Consider the following 26,921-nt stretch of genomic DNA (forward strand, 5'->3'; position numbering starts at 1 on the left):
TTTTTAATCCAGTAGAAAACTATTATTAGAAGATCTCATGTATATCAGATACATAGTATAACTTTTTATCCAACTTTATAGAGGATAAGATTTTTCAGAAATATTATCCATTCATGGGAAGCACCTGTGCAACTGACCGAGCATACAGATCACCTAATAGTTTTCTTTTTTCCTATTGTGACTGAAGGGTTCTGTAACTGGAATAAAAAGAAATTGTTTAGCCTAATTATTGTTATCTCGCTTCTGTAATCAGCATTTGCGTCAGGGACAAATTTCATGCAATGTGGGAAACATGTACATGGATGGGATGTACTGAAGGAGGGAATAAGGGAGCGTACAGGAATGATTGATGTCTTTCTTATGATGTAATGGCTCTGTTGTCTGATTTTCACTGGCTAACCAAGTTTATAAACCAATGCTACTAACTTTCTGAGGTGTGGCATTTCTGGATGTAACTCTGCCAGCGTTCCAGATTGTTTGCTACCCAGCTGTTTTATTTGATCAATTAAAGCACTGATTCCTCAAGAAGCCTCTGTTTGAGTTACCTGGTTAGACTTTTAATGGTATCTCAAATTTAAGTAAGGACCAGTGATCTTACATGACTAAATATGCTTTTTAGACTTTCTTAATACAGATAGTCCTTAACTTGCCACAGTTCATTTAGTGGACTGTTCAGAATTACAATGGCACTGAAAAAATTTCACCACAACAACAATTCTATGAGACAGTGACCGGTTCAAAGTCACCCAGCCACTTTGAGGCCTTCTGGTTTCTAGGCCAGCACCTTCACCACTACACCAAACTGGCTCTCTTTGTAAACATTTCTAATCCATATCTGTGCACTCGTATTATCTCTTGGGAAAAAAATGATGTAAATCTGTCCTCTTTTATTCATTTTTTTTTTTGCTTCTGCAGCCCATATTGAATGCTTTAAAGCCGGGGTGTCAAACTGGCGGCCTGCGGTCCAGATGCGTCACAAGCAAGCCACGCCCACCCCAGCTCCACAAAGGCAAAAAAGTCACAATACACCACGATATGTCATGTGATGTGATCGAGTTTGACACCTGTGTTCTAAATTCAGTGTTCTCTAGCACTGATGATGTCACCTAGTCAGGTAATGAAATGTCTGCAAACAAACAACTAAGCTCAGAGAGCACCAAGGTCTTCATGTTTCCATATCACAGAGTGGGTCATTTTATAGCTAATGTTAGTTTGTGGACTAGCACTGGATATATCATGACTATAGGATACCTAATACTATAATCTTTTTATTTGGGGGTGGGTGTTTTTTTTTTCATAATTCCATGCCTATCTCATTCACATTTACTCTGTCATTGTAAATTGCCAAGTTGGTAAAAATGTTATGTCATCAAACTTAATAAAAACTGGAAGATTTAAACATCGATTGCCTCTATGATGGACAGACATACTAGAATAAATGACACACGACTGGAAAAATAATTTAACTCCCCTTAAACCACACAAAGCACATGCTTTTTCTTGAGGAGAAAAAGCATGTGCAAAGCAATATACAACTTTCTTTGATATTTTGATTCATACAGTGTATTACTTACTAAGAAGAGTAAATGGTGTATTGTGTATAATTGAAAAAAGTCCATAATTAGCTTTACCTGACCCCTATTTTAGTTTTCAATTTGAGAGTGACAAATAGAGACATGAGTAATCTTTATATGAGTTCATTAGTAAGAACAGCAATTAACTGGCACACAAGAATCCCTTTCCTCATTTGGGCTCCTACTGAAATTGATAGAGTTTATCTGGATTGCAAAAAATTTAATTCATAAACAGGGAGGCATTAGGCTGCCCACTGTGATATAAGTAAACTTCTTCAATCCACCTTGCTCTCCAGCTGAACAGAGACTGTAAGAATCTTAAAGGAGGGCAATTGGCTATTCCACTTTCCCCCTGTCCTACTTGGCATCTTTATATATTTGCTTCTTTATTTTTCTTTGAGTACATTCATATCTTACCTTTCCTGCCAATGCTTAAGGTATCACACATAGGACCTTGCTGTAATTTTATTCTTTTAAGAACCCTGTGAGATAATTTGGATTGAGAAAGAATAACCCAATGCAATCCTGCCTAAATGGGAATTTGAGCCTTTAACGTCTCCTCTTTGTTTACTGTACACTTAGGCTTCCAGGCGCCAAAAATTTGCAATTTGAGCCTGATCCATTATAATTTCTAATTAGATTATTGGGTCATTGGCCAGGGAAATGTAGCCATGCTGTCTCCACTCCTGCCCCCTTTGATATAAACTGTCTCTGCCTAAAGTTTTGCCTTGGCTTTTCGTCTCTGTTATTCGACCCATATTTTCAACTTTGGATTTAATAATGCACCTAACTTTAATATGGAATTTCAGTTGAAAAGTTCAAATTCTCTTTACAAGGAGGCCAGAATGCTACTGAGTTTGCTGTTTTATTCAGTATTCTCCTCAAAAATTCACAGTAGAGGAATGACAATCAGATAAGCCTTCTGTTCAGATCAATGCTGGATCACAGAAAGTTTGAAGAATAGACAGAAAAGAGAACAAAGTTTTTATCCATTTCCCTGTACAAACCTCTTGTCATTCAGGATCTAACACCATGTCTGCAAAATGTCTACAGAACTCTAGCAGAATTCAAAATTATTAAGGTATCTCAGGAACATTGTAAATAAATATAGTTGCAGTTAAGGGTGGAGAAATCTTACACTCTTTTCCTCTTTTTTCCAAGCTTAAGTTCATACTTCTAAATTTACAGATCACTTTACAATTTTTTTAAAAAAAAACTGCACGAAAAAACAGTGTTTTCTACTAAAATACTTTCTATACATTTGTTCATATATAATTTGTTCATTTTGCAAGGTGGCTTTATTGATAGTACATCCATTTGTGATAATAGTGTTTTATACAAGAGCTCATGGTAAATCAGCAAGCAGACCTGGTGTGAATTTCTGAGACCTGATTGGACATTGTCCAAATGCCTAGACCAGGGGCCTGCAACCTTGACAACTTTAAGACTTGTGCACTTCAGCTCCCAGAAATCCTCAACCAGAATAGCTTCAAGTCCACAAATCTTAAAAGTTGTCAAGATTGCAGACCCCTGGCCTAGGCCCAGGAAGACTTGTGAACAGGAACTCATTGAGGATGATTATGCATCATCAAGTTGCTGTCAACTCTTAGGAATCTTATAAATAGATTTTCTTTGGGACACTCTGTCCCCAGCCTGGGCCTTCTGACTCCCCAATAGTGCACTCACCACGGATGTAACTGAATCCATCCATCTTGCTCCTGCTCATCCTCTTTTTCTCTTTCCTTCTACCTTTCCCAGAATTATAAATTTCTCAAAAGAGCTAGGTCTTCATATAAAGCAGGGGTCTTCAAACTCGGCCCTTTTATGACTCATGGACTTCAACTCCCAGAATTCCTCAGCCAGCATGCCTGGCTGAGAAATTCTGGGAGTTGAAGTCCATGAGTCATAAAAGGGCCGAGTTTGAAGACCTCTGATATAAAGTGTCCAAGGTACAATAATTTGAAACTGGTTATTTGTTGTTTCGAGTGAAAATGCTATGATTGATTTGTTCTCTGACCTGTTTGTTTGTTTTCTTGGCTATCCATGATATTCTTAGGAGTCTTTTCCAACATCAAGGTTGAAAAGTATCAATATCTTTCTATCCAACTTTTGTTCCTGTGGAGTATCACAGGGAAAATCATGGCCTGTGTGATCTTTGTAGCCGTTGACACATCACAACATCTGAGTACCTTCCCCGCCCCCAGCTTTTGTTGCTCCTTTACCAAGTGCTCTTCTGCAGTGCAATTCTTGAGTGCTGTCAGTTCTAAAAGGTAGGAGCTATTGCTACCAACATTTTCATTGTGAATTCTAAGGCAGGTTATTGTATCTGTTGTCACTATTTTGGTCTACTTTACATTAATCTTAACCTCATTTTTAATTGTGCTCCCTGACTTTCATTAGTACAGCTGTAGATAATGTGCATTTTCAGTCATCAGGATAGTGGAGATTATTTATATATATATATATTTTCTATCAATTTTAAAAGTATGCTCACCTTTTTCCAATCTAGCTTCCTTCACTATACAGGTTTAGATATTTGTATATAGTATACAGGTATTCAGCATACAGGTTGAATAAATAAGGGGAGAGTATATAGCCTCGTCTTACTCCTTTGACATCCTAAAGCAATTCTCTTTCACCATGAACCCTGTGGTGGTTTGCTGACCTCTGCATAGGTTTTGCATGAAGATAATGAGATGATATTGTGCGATTCCTATTCTCCTAAGCACATTCATAGCTTGATATGAATGACACAATCAAATGTCGTTCTATAATCAATGAAGCATATTGACTTTTGAGGGGCAGGTATTCTCTGTCTTTCTAAGTTAGCCAGCATACATGATCAAGAATGTTTCTTGGTCCTTGACCTTTCCTAAAACTTGCTTGAACATTTGGCATTCTGTTAAGGTTCTAATCTGCATTGGATGATTTTAAACATTATTTTGCTGGCATGTGAACTTAAAGATATTGTATCATATTGTGCACACTCTATTAAGTTTCCTTTGCTTGATGGTGCTGTGTAGTCTGACTTCTTCCAATCTGTTGGCCATTACATCATTATCCAGATTTGCTGGCATAGTTTGATGAGAATATTTATAGATTATTCTTCTGGTGCTTCACATATTTCTGTAAATATCCCATCAATTTATGTAGCCTTCCAACTTAGTAAAAACTACAGTGCTAATTTAACTTCATCTTCTAGTACTAAAAATTCTTGCATGTAGAGGGTATTCAAGGTATCTTGAATATCACCTGTATCAAATTCCAGTATAATATAATACAGTGTAAAGTATAATAGAGTATAAATTCAACTGGGTTTGATTGTTAGCCCAGCCTATCTAACAGGATGGTGGGGAAATAGTGGGAGGAAAGAGTATTATGTATTGTGTGATTACTGCCTTGAGGTACTTATAAAGTAATAAAGGTGGGATAAGCATCTAATGAAATAAATAAATATGCATCCATCTTTCTTTGATCTTCTGCTTGGAATCAATTTCATCAAGTGCCCTTCGTCCAGTGCGTTCCCACAGGGAGGGTCTGCTCAGGGTCCCACCGGTAAGAGATTGCCGGCGGGTAACGCCCAGGGATAGGGCCTTCTCTGTGGGTGCACCTGCCCTCTGGAACCAGCTGCCAGTGGAGCTGAGGACCGCCCCCGACCTCCGTTCATTCCGCCGGGACCTGAAGACCTGGCTCTTCGAGCTCTCTGGCCCAGGCTGAGGAGAAATTTATTTTAATTGGGGTTTTAGTTGCACAGGGTTAAATTTAATCTTTTTAAAACTGGTTTTAACTTTTGTATTTTTGGTTTTTAATTCCCTGTAAACTGCCCTGAGTCCTCAGGGAAAGGGCGGTATATAAATGTAATAAAATAAATAAATAAATAAATAATAAATAAATAAATAAATAAATAAATAAATAAATAAATTAAAATCCTTTAGCATACTAGTTTGAGGTTAGAACTTTCTGACTTTACAAATCTCCAGAAGGATTTGTTTGTTTGTTTGGTTTTCCATGTCTTTTTTCTGTCTTAAGTAGCTTTATAGATGTTTTGTATAACACTGCTTCTTGTCTCTTCTAACAGCTCCCTGCTTTTCTTTTTTTAAGTTTCCTCCTGTCTTACTTAACTTTTATTTCTCTTCTCTTTTTGGCAGTTTCGACCATTCTGACATCCAGTTTGCTTTCTTCTGTTTTTGGTTTGGGCTGCGTCTTTTCACATTAACATTTGATTTCTTTTCATGGTTCCTTTGAATCCCTATCAATAAAATTCAGACTTACCTATCAATAAGCTTTAGGATTCCTGAGGCTCTCCTTGAAAATGGTGGGTATATAGTTAAGTTCATATCATGGAACCCAGTTGTCTTTCTTCTACTCTAGGTTGAATTGAAACTGACACATAAGCCAATTTCAGGTACATAAGTTTGTGATTTGTTCCCTCCAATCCCGGGTCATGTCTTTGCTATTATAATTCAGATCTTCCACCTCCTTGTATCAATGATATAGTCAATCCTATGTTCTCCATCTAGTGATGTCTATGTATATAGGCATCATCTTGGTTATTGGAGATTTATGTTAGCAATGAAATATTGTTTTTTGGTAGCAATGCCTGTTTTGTTTTGTTTTTTGCAAAAACCTCCCTACTGAAATTAGATTTGCCCCCACCCAGATTTTATATTGGAAGACAGTAAAATCTGTACTTTTCTGTAGAGCATTTGTTGATTAAATGGTGCCATCTGGGGTTTTAAATGCAATGGGATGGTCTTTGGGTTGATTGATTGATTGATCCTATTTCTAAACAGCCCATCTCCTTCAGAGATGATTATTGCCTTACACATGAGTATCAAAATGGATTAGTATCACACTGGGGGGTGGGGCTGTACATAAGCCTTCTCAATGGATTATTGAAGCTTAGCTTATGTTTGATAGGTTATACAACTTCTATGGGAGGAGGGGGAGGGGGAGGAGGGGGAGGATTTTGCACCTTGTTTAATTCTTGGATATGGAAGACTATCTGTGCATTTCTGGCACATTCTCTTAAATATCTCTATTTTAAAGCCATGATTCTGAGAGGAACAGCATGTTGGTTTATCAGAAGTTACGACTAATGAAAGCAAATGAGAAAACTCATTCTCCAGTTGGCTGATAATGACAGTTTTGTAGGTGAACTATTTGCTTTCTTAAATGAGAATGGCTAGAAAGATCTGCCTAGCGTGCCTATGGTGGAGGAGCTGGGTAGAACGGAAGGTTATAGTTTTAATTGGAGTAGATTAGCTGGTTTTCTTTCCACATTTAATCCCAGCTACAGAATGTGACTCCAGGGAGAACCCAGGCAAAAGGAGGGAGGAACAACATAATGAGATAAATTAAAACAGAATTAAGCTAGCCAATGTCTACAGAAGCAGAGCGAGCCCCTGCTTCAGTGATCCTGTAAAATAAAACAGCTCTTGGGACTGAATATCTTCCCCCTCCCTTCTCCAAAATTAATTTCATGGAAAAAACATTTTCATTTCCTTCATCTACCTCTGATGCCTTTTTCCCCCTGATGTTGTCATAATTCTCAAGGAAAGAGACCGTAACAAATTTTTTTGTAAGATAAATTCATATCTTTGCAGGTTCCTAGTTACTTTTCAGCATTTCATAGCAACATGTATCATGTTTATATGGTGCTCACACTCACAAACTCATTAATTTTGTCCTGTTTCCAGATTCATCCTTAGCTTTAAGAAAAATGCTCAAGTTAATTGCATATATCTGAATACATTTTAAAATGAATTTTCTCATAAAATACACATTTTTCTTCCTCTCAAAACATGCACTCTAATATTGTACATTTTAACAGAATAACAGAGTTGGAAGAAACGTTGCAGGTCTTCTAGTGCAACCCCCTGCTCAGGCAGGAAACCTATACCATTTCAGACAAATGGTTGGCCAAACCCTTCTTTAAAACTTCCAGTGTTGGAGCATTCACCACTTCTGGAGGCAAATTGTTCCACCATAACTGGATGCAGTATTCCAAGTGTGGTCTTACCAAGACATTGTATCCCTCTGTTAATGCAGCCTACAACTGTGTTGGCTTTTTGGCAGCTATAGCAGACTGCTGGCTCATATTTAAGTGATTGTCCACTAGGACTCCGAGATCCCTTTCACAGCTACTACCAGTACTGTTGAGCCAGGTACCACTTATACTCTACCTGTGCATTTGGTTTTTCTCACCTTACTGTTTTCACCATTGAATTGGTTGTGGTCTACTTTATCAAATGCCTTACTGAAGTCCAAGTAAATAATATCCACAGCATTCCTCTGGTCCACTAATTTTGTCAACTGAACAAAGAATGCAATAAGATTTGTCTTGCATGATCTGTTTTGACAAAACCATGTTGGTTTTTGGTTATGACTTTTTTGCCTCTATGTGTTCTCTGATTCGTTGCTTGATTATCTTTTCCAGAATCTTCCCAGGTATTGAGGTCAGGCTGATAAGTCTGTAGTTTCCTGGATCTGGTTTTTTTCCCCTTTTTGAAGATGGGAACTACATCAGCTCTTTTCCAGTCCTCTGCTGGTTCCCCAGTGCTCGAGGATCTTTGAAAGATATAGTTCAGTGGTTCTGAGATCACATCTGCCAGTTCCTTCAGAACTTTGGGCTGTTATTTATCTGGTCATGGTGATTTGAACTTGTCTAGGCTGGACAGACGCTCACTTACCATTTTCTTGCCTATTTTAACTTGTATTCCTATTTTGTTTTTTACAGTACTGTTTTTGTCAGGTTGGACTGTGTAAAGACGGATGCAAAAAAACAAACCACTTAAGCAGTTCTGCTTTCTCCCTGTTGCTTGTTACCTTTTTGCCACTTTCTTCCATTAATGGAGCAATCATTTCCTTGACTTTTTTCTTGTTTTTTATATGTTGAAAGAAGCTCTTTTTTGTTGTTGTTATCTTTTAACTTTTGTTGCAAGCCTTAGTTCATTTTGAGCCTTAGCTTTCCTCACTTCACCTTTGCAGGCTCAGGCTATTTGCTGATATTCTGCTTAGTTATGTGCCCCTCTTCCCACTTTTTATACTTGTCCTTCTTGTCTTTCAACTTATCAGATAGTTCTTTATGCAGCCATGCTGGTTTCTTTTGAGAGGTGTTATTTTTCTTCTTCATTGGTATTGTACTAGATTGAGATTTTATAATCTCACTTTTCAAATTTCACAGGTTTCCTTGGTTGTTTTCCCCTTGAGGATTTTCATCCATGGAATCCTTCCCAAGGTCTAAGTTTATTGAAATTAGCTCTTTTAAAGTCCAAGACTCTAATCTTGACTTGGTTCTATTGATTGTGCTTGCATAATGTTGAATCCCAATATGTCATGCTCACTCCCCACCCCCAAGGTTCCTGTAGCTTCAACACCTTTTATAAGTTCATCTTATGGCAGGAGGGCAGAGGTCGGCCTTGAGGCCTCTCATTTGTGGAGTCCCTCAGGGGTCGGTCCTCTCGCCTCTCCTGTTCAACATCTATATGAAGCCGCTGGGTGAGATCATTCGTGGTTTTCGGGTTGGGTATCATCAATATGCTGATAATACCCAGCTTTTTATTTCTACCCCAAACCACCCCAGTGATGCCCTCGATGTGATGTCCCGATGCCTGGAGGTGGTTCGGGTCTGGATGGGGAGGAACAGGCTTCTGCTCAACCCTGACAAGACTGAGTGGCTGTGTGTGCCGGCGTCTCGGGAAATTCAGATTGTTCCACCGTTAACTATGGGGGGTGAGATATTACCCCCCATAGATAGGGCTCGCAACTTGGGTGTCCTCCTAGACTCACAGCTCTCTTTGGAAGATCATATAGGATCTGTGTCTAGGGGGGCCTTCACCCAGGTTCGCCTGGTGTGCAAGTTGCGGCCCTATCTGGACCGGGATGCCTTGCGCACAGTCACTCATGCACTCGTGACCTCCCATTTGGACTACTGCAATGCTCTCTACATGGGGCTGCCCTTGAAGACTACTTGGAGGCTCCAACTGGTGCAGAATGCGGCCGCGCGAGTTGTGGTGGGGGTGTCCCGATACTCCCATGTAACACCTCTATTCCGTGAGCTGCATTGGCTTCCGGTTGTCCTCTGGGTAAGATTCAAGGTGCTGGTTATGACCTATAAAGCCCTAAATGGCATGGGTCCAGGTTACTTACGGGAGCACCTGTGGCCGGCATCAACTTCCCTTTGTCCAGTGCGCTCCCACAGAGAGGGCCTCCTTAGGGTGCCGTCGGTCAAAGAGTGTCGACCGGCGGTCCCCAGGGGGAGGGCATTCTCTGTGGGCACGCCAGACCTGTGGAACCATTTACCGGTGGACCTCCGGATGGCTCCCGACCTTCGCTCCTTCCTACGTAACCTAAAAACATATTTATTTGAACAAGCCGGCCTGGTCTGATGGGTTTAGGGGTATTTTAATGTTATTGTATTAATGTATTGAATTGGGCTGTAATATTTAATATTTTTTAATTTTTATATGTTATATTTTATTGTATTGACCTGTACACCACCCTGAGTCCTTCAGGAGAAGGGCGGTATAGAAATTAAATTATTATTATTATTATTATTATTATTATTATTATTATTATTATTATTATTATTATTATTATTATTATTATTATTATTATTATTATTATTATCTCTATTAGTGAGAATTAAGTTCAACATGGCTGATTTGCTAGTTTCCTTCTCTAGTTTTTTGGAGACAAAGTTGTCTGCTAGGTTTGTCAGGAACCTGTTTGATCTTCCACTTGGTGCAGAGTTTCTCTTCCAGTTGATGTCAGGATAGTTAAAATCCCCCATTATTATTGTGATGTGCTTCCTACATACCTCAGTTAACTGACTAGCAAAAAGTTCCTCTATTTCCTCTATTTGGTTGGGTGGCTTATAGTATACATCTATGGTAATGTCATATCCCCCCCCTTTTATATTGACCCAAATGCATTCAAGACAGTTTTCATCATTGTTGTGCTCTATTTCTGTAGAGATGTAGTTATTTCTTATATATAGTGCAACTCAACCTCCTCTTTTATTTGGTCTGTTTCTTTTAAATAATTTAAATCCCTCTAGCTATATATTCCATTTGTGGGGTTTATCCCACTAAATTTCCGTAATGGCAACAATATCATATTTGCCCTCATTTACTTGAATTTCTAATTCACCCTGTTTAATCCTCATGCTCTGTATTGGTATATACACATTTGAGTCCTATTTGACTCATCCTGTGTTTACTTTCTACATATCCTGTTTTGTGCTTGAGTTCCCCTACTTCCTTACCACCTGTTTGATTAGTGCACATGGTATGGCACACGCTATCAAAAGCTTGATTTTCCTTGACAGCAAGGTTGATATTGTTACCCGAACAAACGTCTATGTTAAAAGCACTGATAACCCTATTAGTTTTAGGTTGCTGGGGACAGAAGTATCAATTAACTCTCTGTCTCCATTGTTTAGTTTAAACATATGTTAAGGTTTCAAAGCCAGAAATGGCATCTGAACATTTGGAAAACTGAAGATGAGAAGAATTGTGATCTCCAGATGCTTTCAAGACATAAATATGTATATCAGGTTTCACACTCTTCCTTCTTCTGAAACAAACCCCCAAAAACCTTGAGCAAAATTTGCAAGAACATATAACATTGGGGTCCATTTGTAAAATTGTCTAACCTTGACCTAGTATGTGGTTTGTTTTGCAATTAGCCTTCTTCAGAAGACTGGCTACTTAATTATACCATCCATTGTATTCAGATCTAGCCTTGGCAAAATTGAATGGCAAATTGGCTTTCTGCAATACTGATTGTCTGGATCACAGTTTATTCCTTTTGTCTAAAACACTCATGTATTGCAAAAAAAAAACAACACTGAAAATTAATGGAATTCCCAACAGCGACCATGTTCAGAAAGAAAGACCAGAAGGTGAGTAAATCAAGTAAAAAAAGGTAGGCATGTCCTTGAGTCAAGCACAACTCTTAGTGACTTCTAATGCAGTTTGCAGCGGCTTGCCATTATTTCCTTCTGGGAGATAAATACGATTACTTCATAATTAACATCTGCAGTGGTGAATGTTGCACACTAGGTAGGCCATTACAGAGTTATTCAATAAAGGCAATCCTCTTCCATCATTCAGCCTAATGAGAGTTCCCAGCCTTCTGTACTTTTCAAGAACTGAACAGAGTCCCCTGTGTTATAATTCCTCAAGTTATATACTGTCAATGGGTGCCATAGTGAAGTGAGAAGATGTAGCAATCCTTTGAAGGTACTTCCTTATGTTTAACAGTAATTCAGACTTTATTTTACCCTAGCTTATAATGTACATTACACCAGTCTTGCTGATGAAATCCTAGAGATTTAATAGCACATTTATCACACCTAGAACTTAAGTAAGTTGGGAGCAAACATTCAGCCAATGTGAAACTTCCATAAACAATATGATCACACTGATCATACTGAATTTTAACCCATTGACACAATATGCAGTCAAGGCTTGAACTACCTTAAACAATAATCACTGCATCTATCTGGTCCCAGCATCATATATAAGATGTTCCATCTGATCACTCCTCAGTTTTTTTTCTCAGATTGTCCAAGAAGCCCCCTGCAGATCCTGCATGATGGGGGATAGTTAATCAGTTTCTTTTGAAGGGAAATTCTATTTATTCATTGTGGGTAGAGGAGAACTCCTCATATGAATGATTGAAGAAGCAGCTGTAACCTCACTGCTATTGCCAACAAACCTCTCTGGTCTTTCATGGCCATAGAAGAGAAATGAATATATTAGCTCAATTCTCTCTGTCATTGTTTACATTATCTTATATTGAATATCATTAGTCCATCTAGCCTAGTAACCGTACCCAAGTTTTCAAGCATGCGCTTTCTGAGCAATACTTGGAAATGCTGGAGGTTGAAACTAGGAGTATATGCATGCAAAACATGTCCTTTACCAATGAGTTGCAGTCCAAAGTAATTTTTTTCACATGGAAAGCCTCCAGAGATAAAGAAGGCTTTTTCTTAGCAAGCTGAGACTCATTAACTGCAAAAGTGTATTAAGATCCCAGCCCTCTTCCTGATAAGCACACTAAGAGCTGTGGTGGCACAGTGGTTAGAATACAGTTTTGCAGGCTAACTCTGTCGACTGCCATCAGTTCAATCCTGCCTGGTTCAAGGTTGACTCAGCCTTCCATCCTTCCAAGGTTGGTAAATGAGGACCCAGATTGTTGGGAGCAATAGGCTGACTCTGTAAACAACTTAGAGAGGGCTGTAAAACACTATGAAGCAGTATGTCAATGTTCTGATTAATGAGACACAGTATATAAGTCTAAGTACTGTTGCTATTGTTAATTCATAAAAAGAGCTTAAAACACTTGCAAATTCCACAGATAGTTAAATCTGGCCAAACTTGTCTGAGCTGCATGGAAGTGCCCATAAGGTCACCGGGAGCTGACTCAACTTTAATTGTGGGGTATTTCACAGGATATTTTACAGTTGTTTTTAATTTAATTTTGTACTGCTATTCCGAGGGACGCGATGGCTCAGTGGGTTAGGATGCTGAGCTTGTTGATCTGAAGGTCGGCAGTTTGGCGGGTCAAATCCTGAGTGCCGTGTAACAGAGTGAGCGCTTGTTACTCGTCCCAGCTTCTGCCAACCTAGCAGTTTGAAAGCACGTAAAAATGCAAGTAGAAAAATAGGGACCACTACGGTGGGAAGGTAACAGCATTCCGTGCGCCTGTGGCATCTAGTCATGCTGGCCACATGACCACGGAGACGTCCTCAGACAAGCGCTGGCTCTTCAGCTTTGAAACGGAGATGAGCACCGGCCCCCAGTGTTGGAAATGACTAGCACGCATGTGCGGGGGAACTTTTACCTTTACTTTACTTACTGCTATTCCATTCAATGATTAAAATAAAGCTAGACCTGTTATTTATGATGGTTGTCATAAACTTTTTAATATGTGCTGTACTTTTGAATTGAGGACATTTGATATGACCTTGAAGCTTGCAAAGAGAAACTTTTGGGAGGATAAACATCTTTATTTACAACACATTTTAATCACATCACTGTCTGAGAAATGTTGTCATCCATTGATTAATATGTATTTGAACAGAAGATGTATGATGCCATCTGGATTTTTAGGGTTGCATGAAAAATGGTACCTTAAGGTAATGATGTTCAACCATTCAGAGATTGAAAACAGTAGGAAAAGCTTTGTCCAGTTCTTCAAAAACCATTGTAAGAACTTCTATTGTATATGCAACTATTAGTTTCAAGATACTGTTTGGAAAGCTGTGTAACTGAGAAGTATTTCACATTTTAATCAGTTTAATCAACATAAAAGTTAAGTGGAATCCAAGTATTTTCTGTCAATATATATGTTAACTTGAAAAAAGGTTATCAAAGCAAACAAATATATTACATAAAGAAAGAGAATGTGTTTTTATATTGCAAATGTATATATGATTATATTTTATCATCACATATTATTTCTAGGATAATTACAAAATTCCCATTTTCATAAATTTAGCAGAGAAAAGCTCTCAGATTCACATAATCTCTTTTTTACTGCTCAACCATAGCTAATAATCTGGATGGAAAGTTGCTCAATTATTCTGCATTATTAGTAAAGTGGGGATGTATGAAAATAAACGTTCCATGCATTTTCTAGCAACTAGGATGTGAACAGTTGTTATAGTGTTCTTTAATCATAGCTTATTATACATGACATAATGTATAAAACACTATAATTCTGCTACATAAATGGCTTGATTCCTTGGCCTTATAGCAATATTAGTCATCTATTTCTGTTTTATGCATGGATATTTCCCATTTGCTGGATATTTCTATTACTATTATATTAAGATACTTATACAATAAATGAATGAGTGAGTGTAGGATGATGATGGAGAAAAGAGGCTTAAGAAAACTTCAGTAGGCTTCTTGGTTCTGTTGTTTGTGGTATTTTTGAGTAAAGAATACAGTTATGAACCTCTAATAGGTTACCATTGGTAGCTGAGATAGCCAGATTAACCATGGTTTTGATGATTAGATAGGACAGGTAATAGAATGAAGAAAGTAATGATGTAAATTTAGAAAGAGATAAAGTACAATTAAACTTATAATAATGGGAATAGGAATAGGAATATTCTTTATTGGCCAAGTGTGATTGGCACACAAGGAATTTGTCTCCAGTGCATAAGGTCTCAGTGTACATTCAAACAACAAAATGGCCATAGATCATAAATCATAAGAAAACAATCATAAATTCTAAGATACAAACAAGTGATAAATCATAGGAGAAGATAATAGGAAAGATGAGAAGATAAGAAAGATGAGAAGCATAATAGCGATACAGTCCTACTACATGGGTAAATATCTTTAGGCATCAGACAGTGCTGTGGTACTTAGGTGTTTAGCAGAGTGATGTCATGGGGGGAAAACTGTCTTTGTGTTTAGTTGTTTTGGCATGCCTAAATAAAGTATATATCATTGGAAGCCAATTCCAAAATTAAACGGTCATTAAATTTTAATTTGAAATTAATTATTCTTGTTAGCAGCATGTTTTTTATATCAGAAGATGCTATTTCAGTCAGAATGAGACTTCAGACATGGCTGACAGTTTATTCTTTATACAACATGACTGTTGACCCATGACTGTTGTGCAAGGTGTTCTGTTCCAGCCTACGTACGACCATCCCTGTTTGCGTGTCATGGGCAACCCCTTTTTTTTTAATCAATAGGCTGGAAAAACCCCAGTCCTTTTATTTATATACAGTTCAAAATAATTAGTCCTTAAAACAAAAAGCAGCAGAATCTTTTCCTTAGCAAAATAAATGGTTCAAACAGCAAAAACAAGAGTCAAACAAGAAGATCAGCAAGAACATAAACAGACCAGGATTTCCTTTGGAGTTCTACGAATGGTTGCCTTCAGCAACCAGCACCGCCCACACCTTCCCCTTTTATTAGCAGCCCCAAGGCATGGCTTCTCAGTCCCTTCTTCTCCTTTCACTGAGTTGCCTCATAGACTTTCTCTGGTCTGCTCTGCTAAACTGCCTTCTACTTTGAGCATCTCTAAATAGATTCATCTGTGAAGCCTCAGAGTCCGAATCCTCCTCCTCCTCCTCAGATCCCTCGGACTCAGCTGCTGGGAGCACAGGCTGAAATGGAATCACAACACAAGGTTTGCCACCAACCGTACTGTGAAGTATGCAGATGATACAACAGTAGTGGACCTTATTCAAGATGACAATGAGGATGCTTACCACAAGGAGGTAGAGACTTTGGTGAACTGGTATAATAAAAACAGCCAAGTTTTAAATGTTGGAAAAACCAACAAGATCATAGTTCATTTCAGATAAGGCAGGCACAGCCACACTCCTCTGTGCATTAATGATTCACCTGTGGAGATGGTTAGCAGCATCAATTTTCTGGGTGTGCAGCTGAGGAGTAGGCTGGCTTGGTCACTCAACAGTGAGACCCTGGTGAAGCGGGCACAGCAGCGCCTGCATTTTCTGCATCGCATGAGAAAAGCACATCTTCCTTCTATCCTTATCACTTTCTATAGAGGGACGATCGAGAGCATCCTGTCATATCGCATTACAGTGTGGTTTGGAAGCATTGCTGCATCACAGGAAGGCGGTGCAGAGAGTGGTGTGGATGGCTGAAAGGTTTATTGGCAGTTCACTCCCTTCCATCCAGGACATAGCAGATAAATGTTGTTTAAGCAAGAGTCCACAGGATTGTCTGGGACACTACCCATCCTCTTCATGGCCTGTTTTTCTTGTTACCTTCTGGGAGGAGGCTTCATGGTATCTGTAGCAGTACATCCAGATTCAGTCATAGTTTTGTTCCATACAGTATCAACCTTGTGAACCCTCAGGCTTCCTCTTTTCACTTTCTGTTCAAAATGGACAGTGATTAATATTTATATGTATTTATATTTAAGGGTGTAGGTATATACATTTGTGTGTATATAGCATCTTTACATGTGTGTTATGCAGGGCTTTTTTTGTCATAGAATGCCCAGAACGGAGTTCCGGCACCTTTTTTGGATGGAACCTTGTAGGGTAGGCAAGGCTGGTTGTATGACATATGTGAGTTCCGGCACCTTTTTCTTTTACAAAAAAAGCACTGGTGTTATGTATGTATACATTTTTGAGAGGAGGCAACAGAATTTCATTTTTAATGGGTGCCAGTGTGCCCACAGTAAAAAAATGACAATAAAAAGTTATCTAACATGAAGAAAAAGGATGTGACATCATATAACAAAGACTTAAATACAGAACAACCTTAAACACTGCCACCTACTGACAAAGCACAGAACAAGTACTTAGGAGGGCTTGGCAGCACAAGCAAACAACAGCCATCAACACCCCAATCAACATCTAAAAAACCCACACACAATAGGCACCATATAAATACCACACACAGAACAGCACACACTCTGCTAGAGAGAAGTTCCCTGAAGATGAGCTCCAGAATGAGTCTGAAAGCTTAGCAGACAAAACCTCAGATTCTGGTGGCTGACCCAAATTGGATCCTGAAACATAGAACGTGGTATATTTGTGAGATTTTATTTGTTGCTTATGCAGGTAATCTTCACTTAGTGACTGCAGCTGATACTGGCAACTCACTTATGAAGCAAGAGTAGCTCCTAAGCAAAACTATGACTCTGCCTATGATCTTATTTCAGCTTTCCTTTGCTTAGCAGACCTGCAAAAGTCATAACTCAGAGGATTGGTCATATAATTATTTTTTTCATTGCTGTCCTAACTGAAAACAGTTTCGATATAAAGCAGTCGCTAAATAAAGATTACCTGTATGACAGTGTAAACGTGCTAGTCTAACCATTCTTTTCAACAGAAATCTACACTGGGGAATTTGAATCTGAAATCTGAATATCTCAAACTCTGAAAACTGGAAGACAAACCTATTGCCACACTAATTAGCTGGCCTCCCAAGATTTATGTAAATCTTAAGATAGCTCTCTTCCTCCTTCCCTTCATATTAGGGAGGATGTGAGCCCTGGACAATTTTTTTTAAAAAAAAGGCCTCTGGGACCACGAAAAAACTCATGATACCATTGGAGCGAATGAGATCAAAATTCTGTCCATTGAGAAATTCGGTGGATGAAATAGGTTTCTTAAGGCTGAATGTATCTAATTTGCTTCACTGTAAAAATGGAGAAAATCACCCAAATCGGTGAATTCTGGGCTTAAAGGGATAAAATGACTATCTTAAGACCTGCAAGGATGCATTCCTCAGTTCTGTAGTTATCCTGGAGAATACGAAGATGATGGGGATTTACGTGCAAATGTGTGTTGCCTACTCCAGATTAGGAAGCAGGTTGCCAGGAATCTACCTAGATTCCAGATTTCCTGGATGTGGGTTCAAAAAAGCAGGGAAGAAAACATGGAATATTAATCAGGGATCCCTAAGAAGTAATGACAAGCTCAGTTAAGAGGAACTAAGGTAACAAAAGGATCTGTATCATTCTTGTGAAGAAAAAAATAATTTTGTTCCTTAATTCCCTACTGCTCTATTCCTTCTCAAATACCATAAGTCATTTATATGGTTTTTGAATGAAAAGGACTTTTTAGATTTATGAACTGTTTGTATGTTACACATACAGTTTCCTAAATAAACTCCATAAATTTATGACAGATTTTGAGCTAATATATCCATAGATCCCAATTACTTTACCAAATTATGGATGGCACCTTTAGAGTTAGTAGGAAGGTATACCTTCAGCCCTATTCTTCATTGTATATAAAGTGGATGTTGTTGTGTATGTAAATAGTTAGCAATAAGCCATAGAAGATATTGCAAACACTGTGCAGCTTTGCAAGGTTTAAAGCGGGAAAATAAGGTGCAATCATTGGACGCCACAACCAAGGAGCGGGAAAACAGACAGTTTGTATTGGTTACAGTTCAAACGCTTTCTCTATAAAAGGGTTGCAACATTTGACATTTGACAGTTGACTTTGTGTATTCAATAAACTCGTTCAGTGTTAACCACTCTGAGTCCTCGTCAATTCGAACCAAACAACTGGCGACGAAGGTGGGATTGACAGAAGACCAGAGATTAGGAAGAATTGTCGTGAAGGCGGCAAAGTCTGAGCGAGTCACAGTCAACCGAGCGGCCGCGGCAGAATAGGAAAAAAATTCTCCGAATGGCGCAAATCGGGTCATTGAAGGAATTTGACCCTAACTTCCCCGAAGATTGGGAAGAATATATTGGTCAGGTCGAAGGATTCCTGTTAGTGAACGGAATCACCGACGACCGAAAAAAAGCGGCGGCACTTTTGACAATTTGCGGCACACCGGTCTACAGAGTCGCTGTCGGGCTGTGCCAGCCACAACCAGTCTCCAGCGTGCCCTATGCCGACCTCCTTGCAAAACTAAAGGTGCACTTTACTCCCCGAAGGTCCGAACTTTTTTGGCGGCGCATCTTCGAGAAGAGAAATCAGAGACCGGGGGAATCCATACAGAAATTCGTCGCTGCCGTTAGGGAAGCCGCAGTTCGTTGCAAATACGATAATTTAGAAATTAGGATTCGGGACAGAGTTGTGCTAGGCTTACGCGATGAACAATTACAAAACAGAATAATCGCCAAACCTACTGGCGATTTACAGGAAGTGCTCGACGAACTCCTAACGTATGAGTCTACCGGGTATCGCGACCCCCCCCGCAGTAGCATGGCGACAGCACCTGAAATTAACCAAGAGGGCTATGTGGACTGCGGGGAGGTGGATCAGCAGTGGGAGGAAGAGATCGCCGAAGTCTCCAGGCGATTTGGGAAGATGGCACCCAGACAACTTAGAAGCGAAGGGCCCGAACCCGGCCGCCGGCAACAACCCGCAACACCGCAGAGACCACCGACCGGGGCACAACGACCGTGGCGGGACACCGCAACCAGACCGCGCGACAACGACACCCAGAACCGATGCGGCAGCTGTGGCGGCAACCATCCCCGCGCTTCCTGCCGATTCCGCACCGCCAAGTGCAGGGCTTGTGGCAAGACCGGCCACATCCAGGCCATCTGCAGAAACCGCGTCCGGGACTCCCGTCTGAATGAAGTCGATGTGTGGCCAGAGGGTAAGGTAACCCCCAATGCTAGTGGCAAGGAGACCCCTAGATCCCGGGCGAAATTTTCAAACCCAGGGGAGGTGGCCCGAGTCAATCGGAAAAGGCAGGGAAGGGGGCACAATTTTCCGGACGGAAAATTAAAAATCACAGTCCTTCTGCAAGGGGTTCCTTGCAGAATGGAAATCGACTCTGGGGCTTCAGTGTCGATAATTTCCACTGAAACCCTGAAAAAAATTGAACAACTAAGTGGAAAAAGAATTCCACTTAGCCCAACAAATATTCAATTAATGGACTTCCAAAAAAGTCCAATAATCGTAAAGGGAAAGACCAGCCTTAGAGTTAATTTTAAGGGATTTAAGGGGGTCTTAGATGTGGTAGTTACGGAGGGGAATAGGACTAGCTTAATAGGGCTTAATTGGTTTCCTGCCCTGGGAATTTGGATAGGGGGAATAAATTCTGTGATTAAAAATAAGACCCTCGAATCCGTCTGCAAAGAATTTGCAGACGTATTCGATGGATCTCTTGGCAAGTACAAAGGGCCCCCCATTAATTTTAACCTAGACCCCTCAGTAAATCCAATCAGGCTAAAGGCCCGGAGGGTACCTTTTGCCTTAAAAGAAAAAATCGAGGCCGAGCTCGACCGGCTTGTAGGCCTCGGAGTTTTAGAACCCGTTGAGGGCGGTTTATGGGAGACGCCGATCGTCACACCCCTCAAACCCAATGGGGATGTGAGGATCTGCGCCGACTATAAAGCGACCCTCAACATTGGAATGAAAAAGCATGCTTACCCGGTCCCGACGGTGAAGCAGGTCCTCGCCACGATCCAGGACGCCGCCATCTTCGCCAAGCTCGACTTGGCGCATGCGTACTTACAGTTGACTGTTTCCAAAGAGGCTGCAGAGGCGCAAACAATTGTTACCCACAAGGGGGCGTTCCGAGTCCACAGACTGCAATTTGGGATTGCAGCTGCTCCAGGCATCTTCCAAGAAGTGATGGAGAGGACCTTAAAGGGCATACCTGGAGTATGCCCTTACTTTGATGATGTCCTAATAGCTGGAAAAGATGAAGGAATGTTAGTAGAGCGGCTGGAACAGGTACTGGGTAGATTTAGAAAGGCTGGATTAAAATTAAAAAAGGAAAAATGTAGCATAGGGGTTAAATCCACTGATTTTTTGGGGTTCAGGATTGACAAAAGCGGGGTCCACCCTACCCCTGAAAAAATTAAAGCAATAAAAGGGGCTCCTGAACCAAGGAACAAGGCTGAGCTACAGGCCTTCCTAGGCTTGGTAAATTTTTATCACATTTTTGTGCCACATAAGGCTGCCATTGCAGAACCACTGCACAGGCTTTTAGATAAGAAGACCCCTTGGCATTGGCAAGACAAGCACAAAGTGAGTTTCCAGACCTTAAAAGATATCCTTTCCAGTAGCTCAACTGTAACCCACTTTATAGAAAATAGACCAATCTACCTGGCGTGCGATGCTTCGCCTTATGGCGTCGGGGCAGTAATCAGCCATTTAGACACCCAGGGAATGCAAAGACCCATTGCTTACTACTCCCGCACACTAACCAAGGCAGAGCGGAACTATGCTCAAATTGACCGGGAAGCTTTAGCCATAGTGGCAGGAGTTAAAAAGTTCCACGACTACCTGTATGGCAGGAACTTTACAATTCTGACAGACCACAAACCCCTGCTGGGACTGTTTACCACAGATAAACAGACTCCCCAAATTATGTCTCCCAGGATGCTGAGATGGTCCATTTTCCTCTCAGCATATTCATTTTCCCTCCAATACCGACCAGGTAAAGACATGGGTCATGCAGACGCTCTTAGCAGATTGCCCCTTAGCACAACAGAGGAGGACCCTGCCCCAGTGGGACAAGTAATGTCCCTACAAGATATTCCTGATCTGCCCCTAACTGCTAAAGACATAGCGGAGGCAACCAATAAGGACCCCATCTTAAGGAGAGTAATGGCCTGGGTCATGAGCGGTTGGCCCAACGCCAACCCAGACGTAAAATACAGTCCATTTTTCCGAAGGAAGGATGAACTATCAGTTCATATGGGTTGCTTACTTTGGGGAACTCGTGTAGTAATCCCAGGAATCCACAAATCAGCTATTCTATTTGAATTGCATGAAGGACACCCTGGAATAGTAAGGATGAAGGCCTTAGCTAGGAGTCACTTGTGGTGGCCAGGATTGGACCAAGACATTGAGGAATGCGTTGCCAATTGCCATCTGTGCCAACGTTCCAGGCCTGAACAACAACACATCCGCACACATAAATGGGAGCTAGCTAGGAATCCTTGGTCCAGGATTCATATTGACTTCGCTGGACCTTTCCAGGGGTTAACGTTCCTTGTAGTGGTCGACAGCTACTCTAGATGGCTAGAAGTAGTACCGGTCAGTTCAGTAACGGCAGGCAGAACAATACAGGCATTAAGGGGCCTCTTTGCCACTCATGGGTTGCCGGATTTAATAGTGTCTGATAACGGGCCACAATTCACATCTATTGAATTTCAGGATTTCCTCAAGGCCAACTCGATTAAGCATAAGACTTCTGCACCCTTCCACCCCTCCACCAACGGATTGGCTGAAAGGAACGTGAGGACCACGAAGGACGCGCTTAAAAGAATTATTCGAGGTGACTGGCATCAGAGACTAGCTGAGTTCTTGTTGGCTCAACACACAACCCCTTGTTCGGCTACAGGGAAAAGTCCAGCTGAAATGAGGTGGGGAAGAAAAATCTTGACCAAGTTGGACAGACTACACCCCGACCGACTCCAACCAAACATTGAATTTGACATTCCTAACAGAACATTTGAAGTGGGGGACTTGATTTGGGCCAGGAACTACGCCCAAGGGGATAAGTGGATTCCTGGGGTGGTAACTGAAATCTTAGGTCCCTTATCATACATCATTGAGGGGGAAGGGAATAGGGTCTGTAAAAGACACATAGACCAGCTGAGGAAAAGATCTAGTGGGTGTGTGCCAGCTGAGGGGGACCAAAGCTCAGTTAGGGCAAACAGTACAGATAACATTAGGCCTGAAAGTGGTGTAGTGGTGGGGCAAGATGACATATTTCCAGATGCCCATCAACAACAATTCAGTCCAATTGATTGGGAAATACCCCTGCGAAGTAGGCCAGTGACAACTGAATCCCAAACACAACCTAATACACAAGGCAGTACATCTGAAGCCAGTAACCCTGAGCCCAGGTCCAGTAGTAACCAGCATAGTAACCAGCAGCCAAGCAGTCAACCAGGAAAAAGGGTCCCTAGCAGCCAAAGTAACAGATACCCTTCTAGAATACATAGGCCACCAAAATACCTAATGGACTTTGTAAAGAAATGACACCAACTGGGGGGTAAGGGGTGTTGTGTATGTAAATAGTTAGCAATAAGCCATAGAAGATATTGCAAACACTGTGCAGCTTTGCAAGGTTTAAAGCGGGAAAATAAGGTGCAATCATTGGACGCCACAACCAAGGAGCGGGAAAACAGACAGTTTGTATTGGTTACAGTTCAAACGCTTTCTCTATAAAAGGGTTGCAACATTTGACATTTGACAGTTGACTTTGTGTATTCAATAAACTTGTTCAGTGTTAACCACTCTGAGTCCTCGTCAATTCGAACCAAACAGATGTGATGGTAGAAGATATCACATAACTACCTCACATTGTTATAGAATTACAGAGATGAAAGGAGCTATGTTGGTCATTAAGTACAAGAATCCAAATTAAAGTGGCTCTGGCAGATCTGTCTCCACCAGAAGACATCCAATGAAGGGGGACCAAGCACTTTTCCAGGTGATTGGTTCACTGCTGAGTTGCTAGTATTGTACAGAACTTTTTTCTAACATTCAATTGGAATTTAACTTCCTGCAATTTAAATCTATTATTCCATGTCCCACTTCCTGAAATGAAAAAGTACAGTTCTTGACTTGCTAGGTGGCATTCTGTCAAGTATTCGATGAGTGCAATCGTATGTCCTATCAATCTTCTCAAAAATAAATATACGGTAACCAGATTTTTTGCTTAGACTTGATTTTTAGTTAATTGATCATCTTGTTTCCCCTTCTCAGAGCAGATGCCAGTTTTTCTGAATTTTTTGGGATTGTAACCTCAGATACGGATTCAAAGCACGATATAGTGGAATGATTATTTTCCATGATTTGGACACTAAGTTTCTATTGAATCAGCCTAAAGATTCATTTGCCCTTTTTTTGTTTTTTTGCAGCCACATCACACAGCTGATTGCTGTTCTGTTAGTAATCACTAGTATTCCAAACCTCTTTCACAACTGTTACTATCAAGCCAGATATTTTCCACCTGTGGACCTATAGACATCTTAAAGGAGGAGCTGTGCATTTGGGGCTCTTAAATTTCATTCATTTATTTTCAGCCTATTCCTTCTACCTCTTCATCAAATTATTAATGAAAAATACATTACAGAGCAGAGATCACAGAGCTGAATTTTAATGCACCCTACTCAATACCTCTCTCTAGTTTGATCAGGAATAGCTGCTTGCAGTATCTGAGTTCAGTTTTCAAGCCAGCAGTGCATCTGCTTAATTGTCATGCTATCCAGTCATTCCTCAGGGCTGTTTCCCCACCAAGGGTTTTTCTCCTGGCCTTAAGAAGAAGGGGAAGAAAATGGAAAACAACTACTCAAAAAGTAAATCTTCCATATGCTTGAACTGAAGCAAGAGTAGTACCAATACTTTCTGTTGCTGGGTAGCTTTGTGAAGCCCATCAAGATTCCCCCTTGATGCAATCTGATTAGGTGGCATTCCAAGTTAAGTACTTATTACTTGTCAGGAAATATATAATCAAGCTGAGTTCTACAAAGTTGCCTAATGGAAGCCAGGTATATTTCTATTCATGCAGGAACATTACTATTAAGAAATATGTTACTAAGTTGAGAAGCGATGGTCACTTTTTAATTTTTGTATCCTGCATTTTTTATATGTGCCCTGTTCACCGCCCTGAGTCCTTCGGGAGAAGGGCGGTATACAAATATAATAAAACTAAACTAAACTAAACTATAGTTGTTGGATTAACTGTTGCACGAAAAATAAAAAACAAGCAGCGCTAAAAACAACGCTGCTTTGCTAGGAGAATATATGAAATTGGTCCCTAATATTGTAGTGATTGCTGTTGTACAAACTGGCATGTGTGAATTAAGCTAGGGGTCCTCAACTCCTGGGCTGCAGACCAGTACTGTTACGCGGCCCGTTGGGAACTGGACTGTGCAAGTGGCTAGCAAGTACATGAAGCTTCATATGCACATGGATGGGTTTAAGTTGCATGCACAAAAGCATTTCCTTCCCTCCTGCCACTGCTGTCGCTGCCACAACCACTCCATGGAGCCAAAAAGGTTGGGGACTGCTGAATTAATCAGTTTAATAACTCTGTCCCACCAAATCATTCTTCCATGTATGTTTATAAGTTTCTTCAATGACAACTATAACTATAGAGCATCTTTTCATATATCTACAGTTAATTATGGTGCAACAGCAAAGAAACTTGGATTTTTTGTTGACAATTGTGATTATTTGAAATACTGTGGCTTTTTTTTTCCTGGTGTGTGATAGAAATGTCTTAATGAAATTAACAGAAGTGTATCAGACTGTTTTTTCTGACTTGTTTATGGTACTGCAGCATTGTAAAATATGAAGTTGGTTCACAATTACCTCTCTTGTTAAACAAATCAAGTCTTGTAGTCCTTTTTGACACATTCTCATAGTAGTATCTAACCAACTATTCTGTCTCTGCAATAACCAGGTTTCCCCTACCAATTATCTAAATATTTACTTCTAGCCCATGTTCCATTTGCTGCTGGATCTGAGTTTTCACTAAGTTCTTTGTGATATCCTTCCTCAACATGTCATCAATGTTTGGGAATATATGGTATTTCAAAACAATTACATTAAGACAAAAAAATGAATTTGTGACTTATGGGTTTGACAACTAATTGGGTATGGGTAGCACATGATGTAGCCTTGGAAAGATGGGATAATATATTTATGCTTTTATAACTGTGGTCAAAAAGATTGGTAGCTGATTTTTTTATAGACTTTTTTTTGCTTTTCTGCTTTTTCTTTTTCAAATTTTTACTTATTCACTAGTCTATTTTTTCTTTTCTTATATTTTTATTTATTTTAATCTTATAAAAATTCAATAACAATTATACTAAAAATTTTGGAATTTTGATCAGGAGTTTAGGAATTACAGTAGATAAATAAATCCTAGGAATTTAGGGGATCAAATTCCTAATTTAAGTGATTTTTGAGGGTTATTTCTATGTTTAAAATAACTGTGTATTCTGGATTGCCAGTAATCACACTCAAACCTAATAGCTAGATGGATCTCTGAATTCCAGAATGTCCCAGTTAGGATTGTATCCTCAGAAAAACCATTGTGTAAATCAACTGATTTTCAGAAAAAGCCAATGTATTCTTGTCGTGCTCCAAATTGCCTTACTTAAATACTATGATAAAAAGTTAGTTAAGCATAATATACAGTATGTAATACTACCAGTAGTATAAAAATTAAAGTGCTTAGATAAATAATGCAAGAAGTAGGGGCTTTACACATTTTTTATTTAATGACTCTTTCACAATGTCATATAGTAAAGCATGAAGTCAGTTGATAACTGGAGGACAGTAAGTTTTTAATTGAAACTTAATTAATTAGATGCAGGTACTGTCATCTGATATTCATATTAGGTTAATTATATCTATCAGATTTGTTTGTTAGACTTTTTCCTTAAAGGTTTCTTATAGTTAAGATATATAGAATTTTGCAGTACTATTGGTTTGTAGCCTCGGATTCTAAGTAACACTGAAATCTCCAGTAGAATTCTTCTGATTATGCTTAGTTTGCATATGGTCTAGGACAAAAGGACATTCTCCACTACAAGATACTGACAGAAAGCCCTTCTCATCAAAATAAAGGAGACATTTTGAGTGGCCAAGTGTGTCTGTAGAACTGTGGAGATAGCTAAACTGAAGATAGCCCTGTGATGAAGAAACATTAAGCTTAGAAGCTGGGGGCTGGTACACGAGAGGAAGAATCATAATACTTTTTAAAATTGCCACATGATAATACCAAAAGAGAGAATGGATCGTATTTCATTTCACACCTGCATCCAACAAAGCAGCATAGGCTTTGTAGTAGTAATTAAAATACTATTAGATTAGCCTTGACTCCTGGTGATAACATGGACATCACCATGCAGTTTTCTTAGTAACAATACAAAAGTGATTGCCAT

The 26,921-nt window shown here is 39.8% G+C and overlaps 1 protein-coding gene across 1 annotated transcript in view; it reads left to right on the forward strand.

The window, feature by feature from the left end:
• The window catches only part of LOC310634895 (uncharacterized protein), a gene marked incomplete at its 3' end in the record, with an annotated part of 488,822 nt that overhangs the window by 305,458 nt on the left and 156,443 nt on the right, over positions 1–26,921 (forward strand). The gene's annotated exons all lie outside the window — the stretch shown is intronic.

This window comes from Vipera ursinii (genome assembly GCF_947247035.1).
Source record: "Vipera ursinii genome assembly, chromosome: 2".
Lineage (NCBI taxonomy): Eukaryota > Metazoa > Chordata > Lepidosauria > Squamata > Viperidae > Vipera > Vipera ursinii.